At 38.6% G+C, this 22,101-nt stretch overlaps 1 protein-coding gene across 1 annotated transcript in view; it reads right to left on the minus strand.

Annotated features, from left to right (window-relative positions):
- Positions 1–22,101, minus strand: part of INSC (inscuteable homolog (Drosophila)) — a gene marked incomplete at its 3' end in the record, with an annotated part of 41,924 nt that overhangs the window by 6,639 nt on the left and 13,184 nt on the right. The gene's annotated exons all lie outside the window — the stretch shown is intronic.

Consider the following 22,101-nt stretch of genomic DNA (forward strand, 5'->3'; position numbering starts at 1 on the left):
TCTTTCAACATGTTTGATTACTTTGTATCATGTAGTTTTTGGTGTGACACCATGGATTGTATTATCAAGAAGTGTCTGTTAGCGTACCTCTCCATGAGAAAAAAAAAATAATCCCATGCACATCACATTTTTAGATGACTCTCTTCATCTATTACAATAATGAGAAAGTACCCCTATCCAAAAAGAGTAGCATGGAGGTCACAGCCAGAGAATCAGTCATTATCAGCTAATCTAACTCTCCATAGTGTCTTTCTTCTCTCAGGAAAAGTATCTGATAATCTTCCTGCTAGAATTCTGGATCTGTTTAAGTCAATACTTTCAAACCTTTACATGATTATGCTAAAGAGTTAATAAAAGGACTTATTAACTATTACTGTAATTTCACATACAACTTCTTTCGTCAGATTAAAATTTTTGAGCAGGTCATTATACCATGAAGTTAGAAACAAACATAACCCTACCCTGTGCTCAAAATATGACAGTGAAAACACCACAGTGGAAAGTAGAGACTTACATTAGAAAAGCAGAGAGAATGGACAAGCAATGGAGATAGCAGAGGATGTCACTTTTTTTACTGCTACTTTAAATACGAGATTCTGCAAATGCCTTCAGAAACAGATCCTTATACAAACAATTTTCCTGCAAATATTTCTCATTTCAACAGTGTCAGTCCATTTAGCCTAAAAAATATCCAGAATCTCTGAAATGCAAGGCCTCTACAGTATTTGAATCGCATGTACACTAATTAAATGCACCATAACAGTAGGAATTTATCTAATAGAATGTATTAAATATATACAGCAACTTGTTCAGAAAAATGTTTTTATATCTAAATTCACATAATTGCCAAAACTGACTCAGTGCTTCACACCCACATTGTCCTTTCTAAAATTTCTTATTGCTTTTAAGAAAAGCACTATGAGGCACCAAAGGTTAATATATTTGTTTACTACTTCACAACGACTGTTCAATTATTTGAATAAATTCATTTAAATAAATTAGCTCTAGAACTGACCTCGTACATGCCAGATTTTTATCGGCAGAGAATTTTTACAAGCAAGTTATAGAGCTTTATGATAGCCATTTATAGTAAAAACACTCACAGCACTTTAGCTATAAAACTTTTAGTGAGCAACTCAATAAAAGTCCATTTGTGTTGTAATAACAAAGAGGAAATTGCTACCCTTATTCAAAGAAGAATTTCCAAAAAGTAAAAAAGTAGCAGTTTTCATCTGGTGAAAATTGATGGAACTTTACTGGCTGCAGCAGACTCAAGCTATTTGGTCCTAAGATTCCTCTCCTGACAGTTAGGAAAATCTCCTTGGGTGTCCTACAAACATTGATTTATTTCTATGACTGTAGTGGTAATAAAATAATTTTAGAAATGCTTTAAGCATAGAAATTCAAGTTTAAGATCAGCTGTTTGCATGGAATCTTTATGAGCAGTCAGAGGTCTACTATGAGCCATCAGATAAAATTATCTCAGAGGTTCTTCTCTCCATTAACACCTCCCAGTACTGCTCTTTGGTCAAATATAGGTGTTATATTGATTCTATATTAGAAGAAATAAGGACAATGCTAAGACGCTAAGAGAATATTTTTACAAGCTGAATTTGTATTTTTTCTTCTAGTCAGTATTGGGTTTTGCCTTACCAGGTCTCAGAATATATAAGCATGTTTATCAAGGATAACAAACATATATATTTAAAGTTAAAAGCTAGCATCTGAATGCTGCATTGAAGGAGGAACAAAACCATGTATTTGGTTACACTTTCAACAGAGACTATTTTTTCAGCAAGCAAAGATAGCTACAACGTAGCACTTTGATACAGGGGCAGTCCCAATCTGCATTCAAAATCATATTTGCAAGTCAGGCTTATTTTCATAAACTGATCTCATATCAGAAAACCATGTCAGAACTCACTGAAATTGAAATTACCTAGTGAGCAAATTCCAGCTTCAATAGCCTAGGATCTTCTCCAGTTATTTTAGATGGAAAAAATGTGTAAGTATTATGTCATGACAAAGATAAAACCTCAACCTGCCATATTTTAGCTAAGAAGCTGCATAGATCTTGGAAAATAAGTATGTTGTTGAGGGAAGTCCCAAATACTGTTCTGATTCTGTCATCCAGTCACTGCCTGTTTTTCTAATAATGCCCCTAATCGATGAGCCAGTTTGTTCACTCTTAGAATAATACTCACAAGAGATGTTATGACAGAAAGAACCTAACAACTAACAAGTGCTAAATATTAGAATTCCCCAGTAACACTCAAGGTTCACTCCAGATAAGCAGTAAAAACCTCTTACTCCATGTTCCAAACCAACCTAATCCTCCAGATCTGTAAAGCCCAAGTCTGGGCTAGAAATTTCACGTGATCAGGCTTGATTCTGCCACCTGCCAGTCTGTAAATAACACAAGAGTAGCCATGGCAGCTCTCTACAGAATGGTACAGGGCTTCTTCCCCTGGCTCCAGGAGAGGCTCCCAGGATTAGGACCTATCCTCTTCTCTTTCAGAGGGCAGCAGAGATAACATCATGGGACATCTAGAAAAGATACTAGAAAAGCATGACAAGTAGAAAAAGAGTGTGAACATGTCACACTGAATTCAGAACTACCAAACCCTTGTGGCCAAAGAAAGTAACTTTAGATCAAAGTATACAAAACTTCTAGAAAGAGTCCAAATTCTGGTAAAGATCAAAGAGTCTGGGAGAAAGAAAATGCTGTTTGGAAGGACAGTGCCTTGCTAGATAAGAGAATGAAATAGTGGCTTACTGGATTCCCTCCTGAGACTTGCTTGCAGTGTACTCTCCCTTTCCAAAAGCAATTACAAACAGAATAAATGTCATTTGCTTGGAAATCTATATTAGAATAATTCAGATAGTAAATAAAACATTAACATTGAAATATTTTTACAATATTTCGGCTCTATAGCTGACAAAGAACAAAAGGAAGAAATAACTATGAATATGTTTCTATTTATGTTGGGGTTGGAAGCTCTTCCAGCCACCTCTCACAGTACAGCTGTGTCCTGCTTCATTGGGCAGGAGGTAGAGCCCTGGTCACATTCTTCTCACCTTGGGAAAGTGTTGCAACAACCAGCACTGTAAACAGTGGTAGAAACTACTAGGGAAAAGCCAGTGCAAAGTCTGTGTTATATCACTCCCACTATTTTTTTACCAGAGATGAATTCAATGTATTTTTGAAGTTTACTTTGACTGATGTCTGATGAAGAAGGTAAGCTATACAAAACAAGACTCAATATAAACAAATTATGTCAAATTCAAAGCTAACAAGGATCCTGGGGGTAAAAAGAATAGTCAGTGCAAATCATTTTTTTAAATAACCCAAACATTTTATTCTTGATTGTCACTAGATTAGTAGCCTCCAAACAAAAAGTTCAGGCCAACATCTCTCACACATTTTCTTTTGCTGTCTACATGTAACTTAGAAGAAAAGGTGTTCTAGTAAAGATCATTGAAAACTTTGCCTTGGACAAAGTCTCTGCTGTGCTAAGAACTGCTGTCTCTCTCACTTTCCACAAACAAAGAGCATACTACAGGCTTAGTTTCACACCAAATGTGTGAAACGTGCCTTGTAATTCAGACACTTTAATCATATGAGAAACAGAAGTCTTGTCTTATTCCTCAGTGAAGTTAGGAGCCATCAATAAAAGTCTTTCCACAGGATCAAGACCTAGCTGAGCTAAGAACTGTTGCACATCCCCTATTGTCCCAAATTTCACTATAGGTCTTTACACTATACTCTCAGACTGCCTAGACACGTAGATGTTCTGTTCACAGTGTCTGCTCTCAAGTTCTGTTGAATAACCTGAACAACAGTGGTTACATTGAACAAGTGGGCTTTCGTTTTCAAAATATAGAATTGTCGGTTCTTGAAGAGACTGTGTGTGGGTGTGTACACATACAATAGTTAGCATCATAGAGTTTTGGCCTGTGACTATGCTTTTTCCTAATACCCAAATGAAATACCAATAGCGTTTATTTTCCATATTGTTCCACATCAAAATAATTTCCATATTGCCAATAGCAAACATAGCAGCAACACTGTTGGAGTACTCTAATTAAATGCTTTCACACAACGCCTTCTAGTGGTTCTTCCTGAAAGCCTACGAACAAAATTTCGTCACCACAATGTGAAATTTTGTTAACTGAGATCTACTAAATATCAGTACATTTACTAGACGTGTCTTCACAATCCCAAAACAGCTAGGTTACCATTCGTATGTACATGATATTGCCTTTGAATATATACACGTTTTAAATGAGTTTCCACCTTACTTTTCTTTCCTGGCACTGTTATGTCACCTTTGGAAGTTACAGTGACTAGTTGACAATTTTAGAGAGTACAACTTTTACATTTAACATTCAGACTCCAAAGAGAACATGTATGTTTATAACAGCATTCAGACTTCAGCAGAGCAATGTAGAGGGGTTCTTTTAAGTCTTTCTCTAAACCCCTTTTTAAACTGCTTTGTAAAACATCTTTTATCATGTGTCCAGGGAATGTTAGAAACAACACATTTGCTTCTAATTAACTGTTGATTTCCACTCAGGTCTTCTCAGGTCCAAAAATCCATTCACTGTGAACTCTGGAGATTCATCAGTCACATCACTGAGCAAAGGTACCTTCAGAGCAAGATCCAAACTACCTTCTAGATGGTCCTTGCCACAGTAGAAAGCTCAGGCTTCCCACTCCTCATGCACAAAGCCTGCAGGGTGTCTCTTCATCATCTCCATTGCTAGCCATTATGGACTAGTTGCCCAGCTGCAACTGAGATATTGGCTGGGCTTTTATTGATGCCTATGGTTTAGATCCTTTGTTGTCTTACTGAAGAGCACCCATTAACCAGAGGTAAAATACAGAAGCCACTACAAACCAAGATGAGTGGCCAAGGGAAATGCAAAACAGTACCTACTCCAAAGCCTGAAGGATTTTAATGGGAAGTGCAATTATGTTGTGGTTCAGAACAGTTAGCCACAAACCATTCTGCTCAAAAAAAAAAAAAAAGGGCAAAAAGTCTAATCAGTCACCTTTTAATGAGCTTGAACAGCTTGCTTTCTTAATTCAGTTGTAAATCCTAATCCACATTATTTAAAAGGTCTTTGATTGTTACATCCTTTCCTGCCTCTCTGTCACTTTCTCTTTCCTGCAACTCTGAAATATCATTGATTGGTATAGGCTTACCCTGACTGGCTTCTTTTTGTGATTAGAAGTCAGCACTCATACCTTTCTTTAAAAACTAAGAGGGAAAAGAAAAAGAAAAAAGCCAGCATCATCACTACTTAAAATTACTTCCTTTTCCATTACCATTTTCAGCAATTGCCATACTTTGTGTCTTTTTTTTTTCCTGTGAGAAAAATCAATTGTAATTATGTATGTCTGTTACTTGTCCTTTTTCAGCATGAAAGTCTTCATCTGATTAATTTGACTTCTCTGTCTTAATGCCTTCTCCAATGCCCTAGGTGCCTTAACTTCTTCATAGATTTTGTGGCAAGTCCTTCATTTTGACTAGTTCATACAAGACAGAAATCCTTCCAGCAGAGAAGTGGTAAAACTGTGCCAAAAATCAGATGCAAGTGTGTTATTTCATATTTAAAGGAGTTTGAAGGGAAGATAAACCAAAGGGGAACAGCACACAGAATTTTTACTCAGAGTAACATCAATATTGCTTGCAGTACAACTTAGGTGGCAAAACCAGCACAGTAAAGGCGTAGAGCGTGCTTTTCAACATGATCTGACACAGCAGCACAGACGTGCCATGGACTGGGGAATTCAAACACTGCCAGTTCCCTGGGGAACAATTCTTCAAAAACCCTCTTCTAGTAAGGGGAAAAGAAATTTCTTACAGCCTTTAAACACATACAATAAATTCCTCTGACAGGAGCAGGAAGTCAGAAGACTTATGGTTTCATCCATGAGTGTTTCCTAGGTGAGATCCTATGACTTGTAACCCAGTTCTTCTTCCAGGATACAGGATGAGATGAAAGCAATCTTTAGTGAGTAATAAAGTAGGTGTCTTATGTCTTTTAATAATTTTGCTCAGAACAAATCAAGTACCTAGCTCAAAAATAAATTGCAAACCTATTCTAACAGCTCTGATTTGCCTTCTCTCTCATAATAATTCCTTTCTCAACCTAGACAGTATAGTACAGTCTCATGTTTGGATTAGCCATGAAGTTCATGTCACACATTTGAGGCAGCTTCTTACTCTTGAGTGATTTAATTTTGCTCTCACACCCTGTGCTATAAAACAAAGATAAAAATCTACTTACCTACAGCCATATGATGCTTGGATAAATGCCATTGTAATGATGCTATCTATTATCATTAAAATAAGCAGTCATTTCTCCAGAAATTAATGAGAGTATATCTTACACTGAATAGTAACCTAATCAACAGAAAGTCCTGGTGACTTAATATGATCACTTGCAAAATACAGTATTGCAACAGTAACAGAGCGTGCACTTAATAAGCAGCCTCTTCTGCCTGATGACTTTTGCACCTATGAAAACAATTCCAAAGTATGTAAATAAACTGGTACAACTTGTCATTCTCCCTTTCTTAAACTCTTTCTTTACTGCAAAACAACAGTTAACTTGAACTGCATCCAGCCTCTCCTTGCAGATCTAAAATAATTCCAGCATGGCTAAAATGCCAAAGCATCCAGTACTTACAAAGAAACATTAAAATAAATGCAAAACCAAAAAAGGGCAGAGGGTAGTAAACCACTTCAAGATGAAGATTTTCTAGAAACTCAGATCATCATCCTCATTAATCACGTTTTTCTGATAATATCAGACACTGAGTAGGCATGCAACTTGGAACTGAAATCTGAACTCAATAGCACTAGGTACACGGGAACATTATTCTAATTCATCCAATTCTCTTTGGCACAAGAAGTCAGTTACTCCCAAATCCCTGTTCACCACAACTATTTGCAATACATTACTCCTGAGAAAACAATAAACAGAAGATAACGCATATAGCCCCATTCCCCATGGAGCAGCATGTTGACCAGCCTCATAGTAAATAATACATTCTTTAGAGAAATCTGCTACTCCATGCACATGGTAACATATCAGGGACTCCACATTACGGGGGCTGTTGATCTGCATACAGCTTATTATTAATGTCCATTTGTTTTCGGCAGTCCTACTGTTTGCATTGCCTGAATTTAAAACATTAAAATATGCTCCCTAGAGACTTCCTTCCCACCTACATGACCCATGTCTGGCATTCCTCCTGTTCTCACTCCTCTCTCACACACCTTACAGCCTATTCAGGCTATTGCATCTAGGCCCAGACTGCAACTGAATCAGGAGCTGTGTTTTCCTTCTGTTCCCCCTTGCCCGTGCACACATGCTGCTCTTCATTTTCTCTCCAAGCTTTTGAGGCTGATGCTGTCACTATTCAAGCAGTACTTTCAGGGCAGTAGGAGTAGAGGGCGTTTTTCCTCCACTCCCCGGGTTGATCTTGCACTAGACATTGCTTAAGTTTTTGAACTAATGCAGCTAAAGCAGAGGGACTATCCTGTAGGAAAAAAGGCCCTCACACTATCCAGAGTTTGTCGTGAATAGATAAATGTTCAGATAGCCTAAACTTTTCACATTAAAAAGCCCGGTTGACAGGTAAGAATTCTTGATTTAGGAGAACACTGAAGTTGTGCATAGCTTTGGTCCTCACAGACCTACCTTGTCGAGCCAGCACCCGCAGCCCTAAGTCCGGGGTAGGTTTGGGCAAGCCTTCCCCGGCAGCAACGGAAACTTCGCTGTACTTCCAGCCTCCGCTGGGTGCCGCTATTGCATAACGCAATGCCTGGGTTACGCCGCGTGAGACAACAGACCAGCAAAAGCGACTTCCAACTTGGACTTCGCTCTTGTGAAGGTTTCAAACCGTATTTAGAGAGTTATCGCTCATTTTTTATGTCCTTAAAATGCCATATGCTAATCCTTTTAGAATCAGAAATACAAGTAGGATTTAATTCCTCCTAGATCACTACAGCTAAAAGGCTCAAACACAGAAGCGCTCAGGTTCTTTCCTGATTTTGTACCTCAATAAGCCTTTTAGCCCCGTCAGTGGACCTGTTCCTCCATGCTGACTAATAATCAACTTAGCACCCTATTTTGATCTATCTTTTTTTACCTCCGAAGGGACAATAACCACACAGTTCTAATCGAAGATGTCCCTGCTCACTGCAGGGACATTGGACTAGATGACCTTTAAAGGTTCCTTCCAACCCAAACTATTCCATGATTCTGTGTCTCCATCTGAAGTGCTTTGATGACAGCTTAACTACCACAAGGGTAAAATCTTACCACAGACCCATAGGTGACCTTAACAACACTCACTCAGTGAGTGTTCTTAAACTATGTGCACATCAGGATGGCAGTAACACTGAAGATACATTATCAGTCAACTTTTCATTTAATGGCAATTAAGTACTAGTTATGGAATGGATGTAATTCCCATTTGATGGCCAGTGGGATATCCACAGCTTCGTAGATACCAAATTTAATTCTGGTGACTTAACCTGGAATCCAAAAATACTGAAGTTTAACGTAATGAATCACTTTCAAAAATTCTGGCTAGACAATGTAGTCATGTTTAGTCTGTCTATTTCACAGCATCCCTGCTCTCAAATTTTGCTTTATTTCCCTTTCCCAGGCCTCCGAGAAATAAATAAATAAATAATATCAAGATTTCCTTTCAATCTTACCTAATGGAAGATTTTGAGAGCTTACACTGAACATGAAAAATTCTTACAGACGAAAGACTGTTATAAGGAGATTTCATGCTATCCTTCCATACTGGAATCATTTGTCATACTATTCACTTGACAGAACTGACACAACCACAATTGTTTCAAGTTGCTGAAGACAGGGAAACAGCGTCTCAGTGTTTATGAAGCTTACCTTTACAACTTCTGGTCTTTCCTCTCACTCCTCTCAACACTCTTGTCTGGTAGATGGCTGATGGCATTAATAAGTACAGAAGTTTCTATTGATATTTGAAAGGATTTTAGCCTTTTTCTATCAGAAATCCAAAATACTTTCTTGAAATTATGCTATATTCTGACACAGATTTTCCTGCAAACGGAGTCTTATGTGACTGCCAACATCAGTTGTATTATCACAGAGAAGAGCAAAAAAGGAGGATGTGTAAGCGATTGTCTGGCAGTACAGGCTCCTCTAGGGCAAAGAAGACATAGAAGGAAGATATAAAGAAAGAGACTATACGACAAACCAGGGAAATTAACAGAAGCAAACAGCAAGTAGACTGAATCTTAATCGGACCCACAGTTTTTTCACAGCCAGCTAAATCACTGGCACCATGCAGCAGAACAGACCTATGGTGCAGGTCTGGAGGCAACAGACAAGCCCAGTGCCCTGAAGCCAATTCCTGCATCACTGAGAAACTCACAAGTGTCTGTTTGTGGCTAAGAAGAAACAACAATTCATTTGGTAAGGTAAACTGCTAAGTTCGAGAAATTCACCCAAGGCAGGAAATAGAAGTACTTGCAAAAGAAGATCAAGACAGAGGTAGCATTTCACTTTACTACGACAGCCCTGCTAGAGCTCTCTTCTCAGCATGCAGGCTGTTGTTTGTCAGACATGGCAAACTCTGCAGGTATGACTATCACCCACATAGTTGCTCTCATTAAGCCTACTTATTGAATCATATTAAAAACAGCAACAAGATAAAACAACTGTCTGCCTGCTTTTCAAACTGATATGTAGCTATTAGGCATCTGTGTGGGGAAGTAAAGGGAATATCACAGATGGGAAGAAGATCAGGTTTATAAATCAATTTGTACTATCACAAAACTGGAAAATCCCTGTCTTTCCATTAACAGCTGAACTGAAAATTTCTCAATAGGAGAAAGGCCCAGTCCTACTTACAGGAATCTAGAACAAGTATATTCTTTCCTACCTCACCAAAGGCTAGGGAAACTACATGTTCACAGACACCAGAAATACCTTCCAAAGGGGTCTTGTTCTGCCTTCAGAGTTCTTCCGAGCAATGGTCAGGCTACTGGAAGACTTCAAACTCAGCATTGCCATCTTGTTTTACTTATTCGCTAGGCATTGTTTTTTTCTTTTCTTTTAGATTTTATTTCTTTCTCTTATTTCATAAGTGTTAGTTAATCAGGGACTCAGGTCAGAAATTAAGGGACACTAAATTAATTTTATCTCAGCTAGACATAGCAGACTGCAGCATTACTCAAGTATAGATGAAGATTTGTAGAAAATAGACCGACCAGGGAATGCTTTCATCAGATGCATATGATGATGTCATCACATGCAGATCTTGCATGGCTTTAGTTGCACATGTTCACGTGACAAGGTCCCCAGTGGCATAGGACTTCAGCTTCAGCCTCATGAACATCCAGTTCTGCGTTGCCTTCAGTCAGATTGAGGCCGTCACCTGCTCCTCTCAGAAAGGGGCTGAATCGAAAATTCAAGATATACATAGAAGATACATATTTCCTTACAAAAAAGTATGCATAAATAGATGGGGGGAAAGGGTATAAAGTTCTGAGGGCCAGAGGCAGTGCTTTTAGCTGGTATCTCAACCACTTAGTTGTAACTAAGGACAGCAGTGTAAGGACTAGTAAAACTCATAAGACAGTTTATGGTCTACAAAGATATCACTGTTCACAGCCCCTGAAGTTAACAAGTAGGCTATATCACGATCTCTACCTTTTGGCAGTAGCTACCTTGCCTTGGAGAGTTCAGCTGCTACAGGAAGTTGTTCTCTTCTTCAGCAAGATTACAGAAAAAGGTAGAATTATAGAAATGTAGAAAGGGATAGAAAGGACCTTTAAAGGTCATCTAGTTCAACCCCCTTGCAATGAGCAGGGACGTCTTCAACTAGTTCAGGTTGCTCAGAGCTCTGTCCAACCTGACCTTGAATATTTCCAGGAATGGGGGCATCTACAACTTCTCTGGGCAACCTGTTCCAGTGTTTCACCACCCTCATCGTAAAACATTTCTTCCTTATATTCAGTCTGAATCTATCCTCTTTCAGTTTAAAACCATTACCCCCATCCCATCGCTACATCTGTCCTCACCTTTCTTGGAAACCCCCTCTAACTCTTGAAAGGTTGCAATCAGGTCTCCCCAGAGACTTCTCTTCTCCAGGCTGAACAATGCCAACTCTTTCAGCCCGTCTTCATAGGAGAAGTGTTCCATCAATCTGATAATTTTTGTGTCCCTTCTCTGGACCCACTTGAACAAGTCCATGTCCTGTTTGTGCCGGGGGCACAGAACTGCATGCAATACTCCACATTGAGTCTCACAAGACCAGAGTAGAAGGGGAAAACCACCTCTGTCAACCTGCTGGTTGATGCAGCTCAGCATACGGTTGGCTTTCTGGGCTGTGAGAGCACATCACTGCGTCAAGTCCAGCTTTTCTCAATCCCTTCCTCCACCAGTCTGTCTTAATTGGGGGGCTTGCCCTGACCCAGGTGCAGGACCTTGCACTTGGCCTGGTTGAACTTCATGAGGTTCACCTGGGCCCCCTTCTTGAGCTTGTCCAGGTGCCTCTGAATGGCATCCCATCCCTCAGGTGTGTCAGCCACACCACTCAGCTTGGAGTCATCTGCAAATTTGCTGAAGGTGCAGTGGTCCCACTGTCTATGTCATTAATAAAGATACTGAACAGTATCAGTCCTGAAACAGACCCCTGAAGACACCAGTCATCGTTGATCTCCATCCAGACACTGAGCCGTTGACCACTACTCTCTGGATGTGACCATCCAGCCAATTCCTTATCCACCAAACAGTCAGTCCATCCATCAAATCCATCTCTGTCCAATTTACAGAGAGGGATGTTGTGGGGGACCATGTCAAAGGCCTTACAGAAGTCCAGATAGATGACATCCATAGCTCTTCCCCTGTCCACTGATGTAGTCACTGCACCATTGAAGGCCACTAGGTTGGTCAGGCAAGACTTGCCCTTGGTGACGCCAAATTATCCAAAAATCTTTCCCACGCCTACTTTGTGACAACAAAGAGACAAAGGTGAGCTCTTATAATAAATGGAAATAATTCTACCTTCTTAATTCCACCTGCTAGTCCCATACGGATTCCTTCTGCAAGACCTCATCTCAGCTGAAGATCCTTGTCAGATCAAACTTTTACTTGAAGTCTAAGCTAGCAGAGTTAAAGCCAGCTATGCACAACAAGGCCTAAGAGACAATCTTCAGGACTCCAGATTACTTCCAAATTTAAGAATAACACTAAACACTCAGCTCAAGTTTCCAGCTCAGGTTTGTGTCAGCCCTTATTAGTCTGTGGACTTCACCCGCCTACTAAAACACAAGCTGGAGGGGGAAGTCTGCCATTCTACGACATGCAGCAAATAAAAATTGAGACTGATTTTGCATATCAGTATGCCCTGATCCGTACAAGCTTGCTTGTTCATTCCCAGGGACTGCAAATGAACAAACTGAAAGCTCTCCGAAAAGGAAAAGCCCTAGACAGTACTGGCAAGGGAAAGAACAGTCAGTGAAAGAGCTATTGTCTGGGAACTTAATGATAGAAAAGAGAAGTAAGATACAGTAAATATATGAGCAATGCTGTTAGATGTTTAGTTTTTTTAAAAACAGGATTGTTATCTTAAACAGATTAGATTATTTTTCCAACAGCTCTTCAAATGTTTTCAAAGATGCTTTATGAAATATTAAAGTTTTAGTATAAATCAGGCAGAGTGCCAGATCTAAGTGGTTTCCTACAAGCAAGCCTTGGGGGGGGGGGAATCATACTGACGCACAAACATGCCTCTACATCACCAGCCATTAATTACTATTTAACCTTCACTTTTCTTAAGAATTACCAGGACACTCATACAGATCATGAGTGAGCTTCAGCTAAGTCACATGGCAGCTCTTAGTTCATTACACACACAAGGTAAGAAAAAAAAACTTACACAATTAACTTCCCTTGTTTTTGTTAGGAGCACATACAGGATACTTTACCTGAGTAATTCAATACTTGAGCCCAGACTTAAAATGCGCATCACAAGCTGAGTTTCAGCTAATTGGCCAATTAGCTTACACTGGGTTTGATTTCCTCTCTGGGAAAAACAGCTTCAGTAAGAGTTAGCATCTGGCCCATGCAACATAGTCAGAATATACCAATGCTGACAGGAAATCCCCGAGATAGTTTTGTGTTTATATAATGCCAAACAGCATTATATAACAATAAAAATAAATTGTTAAGCACTCATTTAAACCAAGCAAACCTACTGGTAGACAGTTTAATAGTGGCTAGTGCTAAAACTGGTCAAAGTTGTTATCATAAAATTTCCTGTATGTACTTTTTCCCTGTTTTGTAAATCACTTTCTCACTTTGTTGCAGTGATAGGTATTGCAGAGAAGGGAAGAGAAAAGAGGTTTTGAACCATGTATTTTGACCATAATTTTGGCAAACATTGGGTGAAATCAAACAAAAACCACAAGCAACTGTGTATATTTAAAATGAGATTCTGCAAAATACAAATTTGCATATTTCCCTCTCAGTAACAATATCCAGAGCTTGCACACTTTGGGAGCACCTTTGCAAAGGTTCCTTAGTACCTGCAGCTAGAAAAGATTCCCAGCTTACACCTTCACTGAACCTTGTGTCACAGCAGGACTCACAGCCTCAGGCCTAAGCAAGCCTGAACACTAAGTGCTGTGATGCCAGAGGCTTGTTAACCCCATGTTGAACCCAAGGAAGGGTAGTAACACTCATGGAAGTACAAGAATTAGAAAAGAAGTTTTGGAAAGAGCCAAGATCTAAGCTGGACATGAACTAGAGGTTTATATCTTTTGCTAGTTTGAACTACTACTAAAAAACAAGCCCAAGGAAGTGGTCAAGCTGAGAAGGTAATTCAGAATTTTCCACCTCCTGTAAGGAAAACCAATTTTCTGCAGCACTCTCAGGTCCTGACTCTCACCCCAATAGATGACTAATAGTCATTATCAGATCAAAGTAAGTCAGTGACTTTGTCTAGCAGCCTCCATGTTATGCTCAGGCATGATCGAGATCAGCTCATTTACGGAAGAGTTAAAAACTCCAGCAGATGGAGCATGCAGAACTATCTGTTTCCAACTGGCACAACCCAATGAAAAGAAATATGAATTACCTGGAATGAGGAGAAATATTTATATTTTTTTTTGAGGGGTTTGGTCATTTAGGCAAGCTCAAATGTCAGCTGAACAAGAAATGGAGGCTCCGACTGTAAACTCTTTGGACTTTTCCAATGACTCAGAAAAATGATCAACAATACCAAGTCATGCAGTCCACAGCAGGATGGGTCAGACTAGTGTATCTAATTTCAGCAGAGATTTTGTGAGGGGAGAGGTATCTAATGTGTCTCATTTAATAGGTATTTTCACCCCTACTTCTCCTCACACTTCGTTGTGGCTACAGCTAAGCTACTTAATGAATACAACGTAAGCACATTTAGTATGTGTGTTTACATATGGATACTAATGCAGATATGCAATACAACAGTTTCCTGCACGAGAAGAAAAGAAGAATTATGAAAGCTACTCATCTGATAGGTCTTTCTGAAAGGCCATGTCTCTCCAGTTTCTTTTCTGCCTCTATCAGGGACAAGAGGAATATTTGAGGTCCAAAATAGCTCTCTCGCTGCACTCTTTTTAAATGCTTCAATTGATTCTCATTAATCTCTGCCTTCAGTTTAAGAGCTGAGTAAGCTTCTTCTTTCATCTTAAAATTAAATTTGCTTGATAGATTATTATTATTATTATTAGGTAGGGAAAACCCACCTGTCATTTGATGTGTTGGCTTCTGTTCCTTCAGACATCATTCGTGGATCATTTGCTGCCCTGATCATTGTCATTGCTTTAAGCAATATTTTATATCATTACAGAAAAATCATCATCTAGTGATTCCCAAATTATTTTTCATTTATAAAATTCTCTTAACATTCTGACTTTTGAAACATAAATCTAGAGCTATTTAGAGTGCTTTAAATAAAATACTTAGTGAAATATAAAATCAATAGATAGCATAAAATACCAACATAACTGACTGCAAAAACCATGTGTAAATTATATGGGAGCCAAACAACTGTAGAGTGGTAACCTGGCACCAGCTCAAATTTTCAAAATGAAGTTGGAGGGAATGGCAATCTACAGGCACTGCTCCAATTTGACCTCACACATTGAAGCGTACACCTCAGTAACCTGGCATAGTCCGAGGATTTTCCTTTTCAGCTTTCAAAATGTATTTCAATGAAACTTATCTTTTTAAAACAAGAAGCAAAAACTCTGAAGGCTCTCTCTCTTCTGCACATCAGCTAAAAAAAAAAAATAGAGGTGTGTAAAAAGACAGAGCTGAGGGATAGACGAGAAAAGAGGTTGTTCCTCCTACAGTGACTGCATCATATAGGGAACCCAAATGCCAAAGAACACCTAATGCTATCAGCTCTCACTCTGCATGAACACTGCCCCAGAGCTATGAAAAAATACAACAGAGTCGTGGCAAGATTTACTCTCAGCACATCATTGATAATACCCGAATGCCACTGCAATACCTTCTGAGCAGATCTTACTGAAATGTAACAAAAGCTGAATAAAACTGGGCTGCTTTGACTGTTACGAAATTTTTGCATGTGGACATGTTATCACAGATCCATGCTTAAGCAATATGCCACTCTAAGCACAGGACAAAGGGTAGCAAAGCCTGAATCTGTGGGTGACATGGAAGGACTCACACGAAAGGCAAAAGACTTAAAGTGTTCATTGTTGGGCTAGAAGACAGCTCACACTTTTGTTATCCATTTACAGACAGATTTATATGTCAATTCACAGACTGCCTGCTGTGCCTCTATTGAAAAGGCAGACAAGGTTTATCAAAAAAGTATTGTACTTATTTGATCTGATTCTAAAAGTTTTGCATTGTTCCACAGCACTACATGCTCAGTGATGACCAAATGAATATTTACTCCAGGAAATTTATTTCAGTCTGAAACCTCAATCACGAGCAGACCAGCAGATGCACATCTCTGTTGACATTTGAACAGGTTCTCTTGGTTTTAAATGAAATTACTCACATGCTGAAGGCTAAGTGCATGTGTATACGTTTGCAGAGTGTGGGCCAAGCCTGATATCTGAATGAGGATCTAATGATAAACAACAGGAATCTGTGTCCTCCAAAGGCAGCTGTTCACCAGCTCCTTAGCTAAGTCGCACACTGTCCTACTTCACCAGTATTATCAAAATGTTTATCTTTAGTGCTACACTTGCTGGCTCCTTTCTCCCTCTTCTAAAATCTGTAATATGATTAAAGTGAAGCAAGGTTTGTAAGGAGAGGTAATATCTTTTATTAGAGCAACTGATACATATCTCCTTAGACCATCAGGGCTACAACACCACCACCCTTGTAATTTAATTAGTCATTTTAACAGAATTGGAATAATGGCAGTGACCTCAGCCAAAGCATTTTGTGTATACATTTTTCTAACATCTGGCAATGTCCCATAATCCTCCACTAACATGTGTCTCTCTATTCAATTCCATGTCTCTTGAATAAGTCCATCAAATAACCCCTTGCTTTTCTCTTTGCATGATAAAGTGGGTACTACCATAAAGCAAACAAATTTTAATCTGCTGTGTAACTGGCAGAAGGTTTTCAACAGACCAAATGATACTGCAGAGATTAGCTGTCACAGTTAGTTTTGGATTGTTTTATCATTGTCAGGTTTTTTTGGGGAGCGGTTTTTGGTTTTGTCTAAATAAACATGTTTTCACACTGGTTTTCAGTATTCAGAAACACATCCCTTCCATGAATTCCAAAGCATTTTGCCCTAGAACTGCAGCCTGTCGCATCTGAAGATGGTCAGATTCTGCAACAACCTAAGAAGTCTTGCTACACTTGCCTGGGATTGTGCTGAAAGAAGCTGCATTTACTAATTATGTATACATAGCTGCGTAATCAGGAGGTAAAACTTGAAACACCACCTAATATATACAAAGCCAGCAGTTGAGGAAGGGCAGTTCCTGCACTCTCAGATATGATTTAATGAATCTTGCAGGGGCTTTGACAGAAATGTAATTTGCCAAACCCAGCACATTTTTCACTGCCAATTAATTAAACAGCCTTACTGAGAAGAAGTGTCCAGTAAATTAAAGAGCTGCAAGCCTAGAACTTTAAATTATCTAATTGTACCACAAACTAAGCTACTGAAATAATTTGCCTGGTTATCAAAAAGGCTATGTGAAAAGCAGCTTTTGAAAATGTTGTTCCTCACACTATTCCTTAAGGTTGACCTATATTTCTGTCTCATTGTAGACCTTCATTCTCCTGTAACCTACACAATTACCCAGTGACAACAATGAGACACAGTTCCCAGCTCTAGCTATCAATGACACCAAGATTCAGTGTGCTCTGCCCTGCATGTCAAAAGTTGCCTGAATTAGTCTTTAAAAGGTTATCCTTCTCTCTCAAAATTGAGAGCACCAGAAATCTCTTTATCTATTCCTGCTTACCGTTTGTAACTCCACAAGCGTGATTTCAAAGCCTGGCTACAAATGGCCATGGAAGATGAACCAAAGCAATGTTCTCTGATGGAAAAAAAGTGCATTATGGAAACCAGAAGAAGAGTTGATTCTCCAACAAAAGGATCATAGAAGGAACACATCACTTGAACTCTTTCCATCTAAATCATCTCACATACTCCTAGCACACAAGCCAGTGGTCTGTGGTTTTAAGCATGCAGAAAGTTAGCTCCAGTCTCTTCCATACCATGAAGCTTCACATTTTTCCTGTAAACAAGCATTCCTTTGGGAAAAAAACAAGATTGATATTCCCCTTCATAAAATAGTGTTGAGAATGTGCTTGTCAACATGACCCGTGAAAACCTCTGAAAGGATTATAACATTGCAGGTGACCTGGTTTTGTGGGAAAGAGACAAGAGAAGGGTTCCTTAACAACTTATCACCTTCTAATGACTTCTAAAAGTCCTATATTTTGCTGTTGATACCCAGACTTGCCCTGTCACACTCCAGAGACAGAATAACATGAAATTTTACTTTCCATAAATTGAAACTAAATTTTGAAAACTGGGTTTTTTGAAAATAATATTCTTTAAAAAAAAGCTTAATCTTTTTAAGCTCTTGAATTCAACTAATTTTAGAATAAAATAGTTACGTACTTTTTATCATCTTGTAGGTCCATCTAATGCCTTGTTCTGAAACTAACTGGGTGCAAAATGACTGAAATAGGCCATAAAAATTTTTCATCTATTAACCAGACAAAAAAAAGAAATTTTAACACAAAGCTCTTCTCTGAGGAGTGAGAGAGGGAGGCTAACAGGCTGAGGCAGACCTCTGCACTTCCTGAGATTTTTCTCATTGCTGGAAGTCCTGTGAATAAGCCGCAACTTGCCATAATAAATATCAACATTTCACTGCTTCTCAGAAAGCTGCACGCTACTCTTGCACTTCTTAAAAGCAGCAAACAACCTGCCGACATGCTTTTAAATGTAGCAACCTATAGGTCTCTCCTTCCTAATTACTGGCAGTCTCGTACACCTCTTCTAGGAGACCATTACTAATGTTTTGCTTCCCCTGGTATTTTGCATTTGGAATATTCAAATATGAAGACAGCTGTATGGTTCATTCAGATCAGGTAAATTAGTGATCTCTTGTATGGTATGAAGTTGCTTCCATCATATACCAGGTACTACAAAAATAAAAACATTCATGATTGTGAAGCATTCACATGCTGCGACAATAAAATCTGTGGGCCACCAGCTAACTTTTGTGTTCAGGTTTTAAAAGCGGTGACTGTACTCTCATACTAGGTCATCCAAGCTCTGACAATCAAAGCCCTCTCCATAATTCTCACTTCTGTCTCACCCTACAGCTACACAAGCCTTAGTGGTTTTAGCAGCTGAGATTCAAGGTAACACATGTACTTCATATGAAACACGGTTACTCCCTGGTTTGACTGAGGTTAGTGTTTCAAACTGAAGGTTCAAAGTGTTTGCAGTTGAGTGAAGTAATCAGCTCACATTGACCCCAAAGCTATGAATAAATTGTAGTTGCAGGTTCTGTAATAAACTTTTTACTTAATTCCCACCAAAAGCTGGTTTTTCACACATATCATTGTCAGACTACATCCCTGTCATGCAGAAATTATTATTGTGTATAAGATCATAGTTGTTCTTAAAAATCAGACTGGGTTCACAGTGAAAAATAGATTTTAGGTGACTCATGTTTAAGAAGTCTTTGCGAAATTCATACAGTTTCCCAATCACAAAAATTGTATACTTTGTACTTGCTTCCGTCTTCTTCAAATTCTTTTCCTAGAGATAAGTAACTTGATGTAATGTGCTTTAAATGAAGAATTCAAAGCAATTTATAATCTATACCTAGGCAGTTTTCTTAAAGTACAGTGATAAAAGCTGTATCATTTGTTAAAAAGAAGATTTTATTAATGAAAGCAACAACTGTTGTCACCAGTCTCTCTGGAGTATCCTCTCTTAATGAGTTGATTACAGGTGTCTTGCTTTCTGGAGTAGTTTAAATAGTGTAAGTAAACACACACTGCACAGTGTTAATATTTAGGCAGCTGCTTGAATGGCTATTCGTATAAATCATCATGTTTTTGTGGCAGTTGAGCCTTGATTTAGGTCCCAGCTGAGCTGCAGCTTTTTAATGTACTAATGTTTCACATGCATGGTAAAAATTGCAGTACCTTGCACTATGTTTGCTATTTACTTCTGAACTAACTCTGCAGTTCTTTTATTGCAGCAGGAAGTTTGCCTCCACGAAAAACCACACAACTGAGCTTCAGCATAGGGCAAAACCTGGAAAGCCGTGCCTTCTAGCACCAGTGAACGGCAAGCTTTGTATGGACAGACCTGAAGCAGAGAAACGGCCCCAGCCTTTAGACTTTAATTAGATTGCATGTCAGCATATGTATAGGAGACATTTTGTTCAGAGCACTCTGCAAAAAGGACCTAATGCAGCCTCAGGAAGGCAAAAGACTGAAGAACTGCTTTAGGCAAACAATGTGCTGAAGATATATGATTGTATTCAAATAGAAACCCCTTTTCCAAGCAAGGCTGCTTTACGATGAAGACAGTATTTGTTACGTTTTTTGTGTGTCTTGACAATGAAAATGGTATTTGAAGTACAGTTATGCCTAATGTAATTTGCAGGATGTACATTATCAGATAATCAAGATCACATTTTTTTTCCCCCCTTAAGTTTCATGAAATGCACACGTTAATCTATCCCAACTCTGTGCCGTCAACGGTCCTTCCTACATGGGAACCTTGAGGTGAATTAAGTTTTCAAAGCACACTCATGACGGTTCAGATATTTTTCCCTCTAGAACCCTCAACAAACGTCTATGTTGAGAACCAATCTCCCACTACATCATTGTGTTTCTGTCCTAAACCTCAGGGCTGGATACACCAACAGGTCTGTATATGCAGCACTAACATTTTTCTTCAGTTTCCAGTTACGCTCACCTCCCCCAAACTCCTTTCAGTCCTGGTTTTAGAGATTTTAGCTATTTTCTGTATTGGCTACTACCTGTATTATATACTGTCTCTGCATAAGCTCTGGAATGCCTAGACCAAGAATACCATCCTTTCTGATGCAGCTTTCTCCTAAAAACTTTGCATGCTCAAGCGCCACAAGATGACACAGATGACAGAGCTCTCTTGGGTACAGGGACAGGCAGCTACAGGAATAATGCAAAGGTGGAAAATTCTGATTGTTTTCCCAGAGTCTCTCTACTCCTCTCTGAAGTAGGACTGGTCGGGCAGCTGAGACCAAAGAATGATCTCAAACCTGCTAGTGTCATGGTGGATTATAAAGTTTAGGCGTACCAAACAACTAGACATCCATAAGCAGCTTGAAGCACCAAAATTACCACTTGTGGAGCACAGATTACATAGAACAACAGTCATTTACACACAGATCTCAGTCACAACAAGAGACTATTTCTTCACTATCTTTCTACTTTAATTGCCTGACTAATTTGTTACCATTGAGTTCCTGGAGCTCTCTAGTTCAATGTATGACAAAGTAACAGAACCTTTTCAAAAATCAGTAAAGTATTTGCAAGTGAAATAATAACTACTCTAAAACTGGCATTTTAACCAACTGATTTTGCATTATTGTACATACAGCCAACTAGATTCACCTAAAAGAGTAAAAGCTAGTCATTGCAACAACTACTTGGTCATTCTAATTATAGCAAAGATCAGCTTGTTTATCAAGATGCTGAAAAAGTAATAATGGCTTTTTCAAGTGTGCTGGTAAGAGAGTAATGCAGATATGTATTTGAAGATGCATGACTGGGAAGAACAAGAATTCTTTTTTAAAAAACTGAGGAAAATATTTTTCTTTAAAACAGGCAATTTTCTACATCTTTAGAAATGAGGATTCAACTGTTACTTTCTTTCATTAGTAAATAAGGACTGTATTTTCACACTGCAGTCCAAAAACTCACTCAAGACTAATGGTTTAAACGCAGTATAACATCATTCACATTAAATTTGCACAAATTATAAAGCAAGCTTAATATTCAGGTGTCTTAAAACCCAAGTATTAAAATACTGTCTACTTGGATTGTTTCCTCTGAACTACTGACTTCCTTGCTTGCTTTGTAAATAACCATCTACATTAACATAGATGTTCTTGTTGCCTTCTTGTGATGCTACTGAATTGGCAAGATCAAAGAGTTTTGGATAAATAAACAATATTCCTAACATCTTTATTAATTAAGCACTGCAATCACTGCATAAAGTGTGAGTGTACCACCCCCTTGTAGTTCACCTCCCAGAGAAATGTTCCATTAGAAATGATAGGTCTTGCTGTTTTCTTTTAAGTGGTCTTTTAAACAGTTTAATTGTTGTGAAATGTAATTGAAAAATAAGGGTGGGTATTGGGTTGTGTGTTTTTGATTTTATTTTTTTTTAAGCTTGAATTACCTAATATGAATTGTTTGGAGGCCAAGGTTTAATTTTTTGAATGAAGTTTCTGTCATTAAAAATCAAGTTCAAACTGCACTGATGTTTTAATGCACTAGGTGGCATAATGA

This window comes from Cariama cristata, unplaced genomic scaffold (assembly GCF_000690535.1).
Source record: "Cariama cristata isolate BGI_N322 unplaced genomic scaffold, ASM69053v1 scaffold13593, whole genome shotgun sequence".
Taxonomy (NCBI): domain Eukaryota; kingdom Metazoa; phylum Chordata; class Aves; order Cariamiformes; family Cariamidae; genus Cariama; species Cariama cristata.